The sequence below is a fragment of the Panicum hallii genome, chromosome 5 (assembly GCF_002211085.1).
Source record: "Panicum hallii strain FIL2 chromosome 5, PHallii_v3.1, whole genome shotgun sequence".
NCBI lineage: Eukaryota > Viridiplantae > Streptophyta > Magnoliopsida > Poales > Poaceae > Panicum > Panicum hallii.
The window spans coordinates 25170814-25177960 of record NC_038046.1 but is presented as its reverse complement, the minus strand read 5'-3'; positions in this window follow the sequence as shown (position 1 = coordinate 25177960).

The following is a 7147-nucleotide window of genomic DNA, read 5'->3' as shown; positions in this document are numbered from 1 at the left end:
TCCTCATGGCATCCCATAGAAGTGGAAGTGGTTGGATATCGTCTGGTTGATACCCTTGAAACGACTGCCTTGGAAGCTATCAAACTTTTCTGCAATCAACATCCGATGGAAGTTGCCGCATATCCTATTGGTTTATTTCCTACCATTGATCCTGATAATTCGGAATGGAATTTTCGGACAGAGCATCTTGGTCATATGCTAGGAGATCTGGTTGAAGAAACCGTCCGTATCATTACCAGGTTCATGGATGTGCAACATCATTACCAGATTCTACTGCGTCACGGTATGAATCAGATAACTGGTGTGGCTCAAAGTCACTATCGGAATGCTGACCGCCAAGTGACCCAAATAGTGGAATTACAAGCTTTGGTGACTCAGAAAGATGAAATCATTGCAGCAAGGGATGAGACAATCCTCCATCGTGAAGATCAGATCAATGAGAGTGATCATATTATCACTCAGCGTGATACTGTTATTGAGTTCCTACAGGCACAAATTCATGATCTGATACTTGCAGCTGATGATGCTCAGGCTCACATTGAGGAATTACAGCAGCAACCGATACTTCACGCTATACCCATAATGCCTGAAGAAGAAGAAGAAGATCCAGAAGAGATTGAGGGTGTTTCAGAGATTGACTCTGAGCATGGGGACCCAGTTCTTAGTCCCTATCACTCTCTCTCTGGCAGTCAGTCGTCGATAGGAAATTTCGATGATTTTTAGTTTAGCAGATTGTCGATCATTAGGTGTAACCTAGGGGAGTGTAATAACTTAAGTAGTAAGAGACTTATCTAGACCTCGTGCCATTTGTTGTAATTTAGATGGCCTGTGTACGGATCTTTCGGATGTGTGATGCGGAGAACGATCAGAACCAATGTTGTAATATAAGTTTCCTATTTTATCATCCTGTTCATTATCCTTATGATTCTGAAATGAGATGATTGAATGGAGTATGTGCATTGTTTATCTAAGTCATACATCTTCTGAAATTGGGAGTAAGGCTATATGGTTAATGATGGACATCTCCTTTGTTTCAGATGGTTGGAGCCACTCGCGGAACCCCGGAAGGTTTCCGGGCAGATCAGGCTAGCGGTTCCCAACAACCGCCACTGCCACCTCCTAACCTTGCCGAGGTTATGGCTCAGCAAACTGAGTTGCTCAACTTGCTGGTTCAAGCACAACAAAACCAGCAACGTCAACAGTTCCGAGGAGGTCGGGATGATCACAATCCTCCCATGGCTAATTACCAGGATTTCATCAGTACACAGCCTCCATTCTTCAGTAAAGCTGAAGAACCTTTGGATGCCGATGCTTGGCTCCATATCATTGAATCGAAGTTCGCTCTATTGACAGTACCTTGTGCAGATTCCAGCAAAGCTTCCTTTGCCGCACAGCAACTCCGAGGTGCTGCTCGGATCTGGTGGGACAATTTCTATGCCATGCAACCTGCAGGGCATGTTATCACCTGGGATGAATTTCGGGCAGCCTTTAGAGCACATTATATTCCGGAGGGATTGCTGGAGCGAAAGTTGAATGAATTCTTGGCACTTAACCAAGGTACCAGTACAGTCCTGCAGTACGCACAGAATTTCAATCATCTGTGTCAATATGCAGGATATCATGCGGAAAACGATGCCAAGAAACAAGATCGTTTTCGTCGAGGCCTTAATACCAAGCTCAAGGAACGCCTGAATCTTGTGAGGGCTAACACTTTCAGCGAGCTGGTTAATATGGCTTTAACTCAAGAAGATTGTATCTTAGCACATCATGCTGAGAAGAAAAGGAAGACTCCTACTGGACCCTCGAGTGCTCAATCACCGAGGTATCGGGTTGTTCCCAATACACCGTTTAGAGCACCGCCGCGGAATGCCCCAACAGGCAGATTGGTTTTCAGGCCGCCCCAACAGCAAGGAAGGTATAGACCTCCCGTTCCTCCGCAACAAGCACAACCATCTGGCCCAAGGCCAAATGTTCAACAAGTACCACAAAGAGGCAGCAATTATCGCTGTTTCAATTGTGGAAGCGCGGATCATTTCATCCGGGATTGTCCGCGGCCCAAGAAACCTAATCCAGGGCAAAGCTCTACTCAGGGTAACCAGAACAAGGGCAAGAAGCCGGTGATGCAAGTCCGGCAAGGACGAATTAACTTCACCACTCTGGCAGAACTTCCAGATGGAGCTCCGGTCATGTCGGGTACATTTTCTATTCACCACAAATCAGTTGTTACTTTATTTGATTCTGGAGCAACACATAGTTTTATTAGTAACAACTGTGGTACCCGACTAGGACTTGATTCTTATCCTATCCAGGGGTCATACATGATCTCTACCCCTAGAGGAAAAATCACCTCTAACCAAATGGTTAAAAGTGTGCCAATTCAGTTCGGTAGTATAGATATCAAAACTGATTTGGTTTTACTAAGTTTGGAAGATATTGATATTATACTTGGGACAGACTGGATGACTAAACATCGAGTCCGGCTAGATATTTCTTCCCGAGTTGTTGAAATTGATTCACCATACTATGGGATCACCACCCTTTATCTGCCTCAGCCGAAATGTTTGCATCCTTGTACTTATACCATCACAAATATCCAAGTCAAGGATATTCCTATAGTATGTGAATACCCCGATGTCTTTCCAGATGACTTGCCTGGAATGCCACCAGATAGAGACATCGAGTTTATCATTGAACTTCAACCGGGCACTGCTCCTATTTCGAAGAGGCCGTATCGCATGCCCCCAAATGAATTAGCCGAACTAAAAATCCAGCTTCAGGATCTTCTTAATAAGGGATATATACGTCCAAGTGCCTCACCTTGGGGTTGTTCTGCTCTCTTTGTCAAGAAGAAAGACGATAGCCTAAGGCTATGTGTCGATTACCGTCCACTCAATACGGTTACCATAAAAAATAAGTACCCTCTTCCCCGCGTTGACATTTTGTTTGATCAACTAGCCGGGGCTAAGGTCTTCTCTAAGATTGACTTACGCTCTGGTTATCATCAAATCAAGATCAGGCCTAGTGACATTCCAAAAACGGCCTTCTCAACCAGATATGGACTTTATGAATATTTGGTTATGTCATTTGGACTTACTAATGCACCGGCATATTTCATGTATCTCATGAATTCCGTATTTATGCCGAAACTCGATAAATTCGTCATGGTCTTCATCGATGACATTCTGATATACTCCAAAACCAAAGAAGACCATACTAATCATTTACATGTCGTTCTTCAACGACTACGTGATCATTGCCTTTATGCCAAATTCTCGAAATGTGAATTCTGGCTGGATAGTGTGAAATTTTTGGGACATACTATATCTAGTCAAGGCATATCGGTTGATCCAACCAAAGTCCAAGAAGTGATGGACTGGAACCCTCCCACTTCAGTCCATCAAATTTGAAGTTTCCTTGGATTGGCGGGATATTATCGCCGATTCATTCCAGATTTCTCCAAGATAGCTAAACCCATGACTGAGCTACTTAAGAAGGAAGTTAAATTCTGCTGGAATGACAAATGTGAGGAAGCATTCCATACCTTGAGAAAGCTTCTGACCACTGCTCCAGTGCTAGCTCAGCCAGATAGCACTCAACCTTTCGATGTATATTGCGATGCTTCTGGAGTTGGCCTTGGTTGTGTCCTTATGCAAAACAATCGGGTTATTGCATATGCATCAAGAGCACTTCAAACTCATGAGCAAAATTATCCAACGCATGAACTTTAATTAGCATCAGTCATCCATGCTCTCAAGATCTGGAGACATCATCTTATGGGTGCTAAGTGTAACATTTACACTGACCATAAGAGCCTCAAGTATATTTTCACCCAAGCTGACTTGAATATGAGGCAAAGGCGTTGGTTGGAATTAATCAAAGATTATGACCTTGAGGTACACTATCATCCGGGCAAAGCTAATGTGGTTGCGGATGCACTTAGCCGCAAGTCACATTGTCACTGCCTAACCATATCCACCTTTAGTGACACTCTTTGCCATCAAATGGGGAAACTTAATCTTGAGATTATTCCTCAAGGTAGTCTAAACTTGATATCCATTGAGTCTATTCTGCAGGATAGAATCATCATGTCGCAACTACATGATGAGGGTATCAAAATCATCAAATCAAAGTTATCCCAGGGAGAAGCCAAATATAAGTGTTTTCACACTGATCATCAAGGAGTCCTATGGTTCAACAATCGCATTGTTGTACCTAAAGATCATCCACTTCGCAAGCAAATCCTTGATGAAGCACATTTGTCCAAATTTTCTCTTCATCCTGGTAGCACCAAGATGTATCAAGACCTACGACAACATTTTTGGTGGACCAGAATGAAAAGAGAAATTGCCAAATATGTATCTGAATGTGACACTTGCCAGAGAGTCAAAGCTAGCCACTTAAAGCTTCTGGTACACTTCAACCAGTACCCATTTCGTCATGGAAATGGGAAGACATTAGTATGGATTTTATTGTCGGTCTTCCCAACACATCTCAAAAGCATGACTCCATATGGGTAATTATCGATAGACTTACAAAAACCGCTCATTTTCTTCCTGTGCATACCACTTACTCTGCTAAAAGGTATGCCGAAGTCTATCTGGAACAAATCGTTCGATTACATGGGGTTCCAAAAACCATCATCTCTGATCGAGGACCCCAATTTATTGCACGATTTTGGGAGCAATTGCAATCAGCTCTAGGGACCAAACTGATTCGAAGCTCTGCATATCACCCCCAGACTGATGGGCAGACTGAGCGAGTTAACCAAATTCTTGAAGACATGCTCCGAGCTTGTATTATTCACTATGGTACAAGTTGGGACAAATGCCTTGCTCTAGCTGAATTTGCTTACAACAACAGTTATCAAGCTAGTCTTCAAATGGCTCCTTTTGAAGCGTTATATGGTCGCAGATGTCGAACTCCTTTGAGTTGGTCTGAGACCGGTGAACGCAAAATCTTCGGACCAGACCTAGTCATTGAAGCCGAAGATAAGGTTAAGGTTATTCAATCTAATCTTAAAACCGCTCAGTCCAGACAGAAAAGCTACGCAGATAAAAGGAGGAAACCTCTGCAATTTCAAATAGGAGATTTTGTTTATCTTCGAGTATCTCCTACCAAAGGTATCTAACATTTTGGCATAAAGGGGAAGTTAGCACCCCGATATGTCGGACCCTTTGAAATTCTCAATGTTTGTGGCCTAGTGGCTTACAAGCTTCGCCTTCCGTCTCCATTGGCTGCTATTCACGATGTCTTCCATGTCTCTCAACTTAAGAAGTGTGTCAAAGTACCCACGGAAATCGTTGAGACATGTGCCATTGAGATTGAACCCGATCTATCGTACATTGAACAACCTCTTCGAATCTTGGATACTAAGGAAAGATTTACCAGAAGAAGGGTAGTTAAAATGTAGAAGATCTTATGGGATCATCACACCGAGGAAGAAGCGACTTGGGAAACAGAGTCTTATCTTCAACGAAATTTCCCAGACTTCCTTCAAGCCAATCCCCAAATCTAATCATTCGCTTCTGCTCAGCTTCGGAATCTCGGGACGAGATTCTTTTTAAGGGGGAAAGGCTGTAACATTCCTGTAATTAGAAGTATAGACACTAGGTATTAGTGTGTTGTATTAGGGTTGTACTGAGAACTAGGGGTATATTTGTAAATTATGAATTTTATAAGTCCCTATGTACAATTGTGTGAAAATGTTCTTAAATGTTAAATTCAAATGGCTGTAGAAAAGAAAAGTACAAATACTAGGTTAAAACCTAACAGAAATAAACTTTGTATGAAACCAAGGGCCTATGTGTAATTAACACAAATATAAGGGTTACATTTGAAATGGTTGGAATATAAAAGTCAAATTCAAATTTACTTAAGGGTTAAGGTGTAAAAATACAAGTAATCATGACAGGTCAGAAAATTTGTAAACATGCCCAAAATTTGATCAAACTTAGGTGGGCAAAGATAAATTTAACTTAAATTCCATCTTGTTTCAAAATATAATCCAAATAGCTATAGACTTTGAGTTTCTGAACCTAAGCCCTAAAACAATATTGTAGAGTTTGAAAAACTCTACAACTTTCATGTTGAACACTTTTTCATTTGACCTTTGTAGCAGTGAGAAGTTTTAGTTTACAGAGAGGCCCCTGAAGTTTTTAGGAATTGCAAACTAGTCCCCCTGACACCTCCCTGGTTCGTCTTCCTCTGGCACGCCGCTTCCCTCTCTGCTCGCTGCGCCTGCCACCACCGCTCACCGCCGGCGCAGGCCCCCGAGCTCCACCTCCAGCTGCAGCACATGCCCACGCGTCATCCCTTCCCGACCCCGACCTCTTTCCTCTCCCTTCCTAGCCTCTCGCGCGCGCGCCACGACGCCCCCGAGCCATCTCCGGCCGCCACCTCCTCGTCATCGTGGACAGCTCACTGCCGCGCCTTAACCTCTTCTCTCTCACGCGCAGCAGCACCGCTTCAACACCCACATCCTATTCTGCTACTCCCAGTGCCCAATTCCGAGCGTCTGAGCCGCATTTCCCCGCCGCCGTCCTCTTCCGCTCTGGCCGCGCACGGCCCGCCCGTGGGCAGCCCACACCGGACCCCCTCCGCCCCAATCAACACTTGCACAAGCTTCCCCATTGCTTGCTTGTGCTCAACGACCAACTGTTGTCATCCAATTCCCACTGGAACTTCGTCTCCGACGAAGCGCCGCCGCCGCCACCTTCGGCCTAACCGTGGGCAGCTCGCTCCGAGCCTTTCCATGCCACCACGATACCCTAGCCAGCACCACATCATCACTGTGAAGCTCCCCGACCCATCCATTGACTCTTTAGTCCACCACTGCGCCTCCCCGACGCTCGCCGGCGTTCTTCCTCGCCGTCGCCGCTTCGGTCTCCGTCGATTACCCTTGATCCAGTGTCTATTCTTCCAATTGATTGTACCTACACGTTCTCCGTGACTCACTGGCTCTCGTGCACAGGACCTTTGCCGACGTCGATCGCCGGAGCACCATCATCGCCGTCGACCCCTCCGCCGCCGCCTCGGTTCCTCGTCGAGCTCTACTATTCCGGCCATCCCAGTCCTCGACAAGTAGCGCAACAAGACCACAGTAAGCCCCTGAGTCTTTCCCTGCCCTTGGACCTCGCCGCCGGTGACC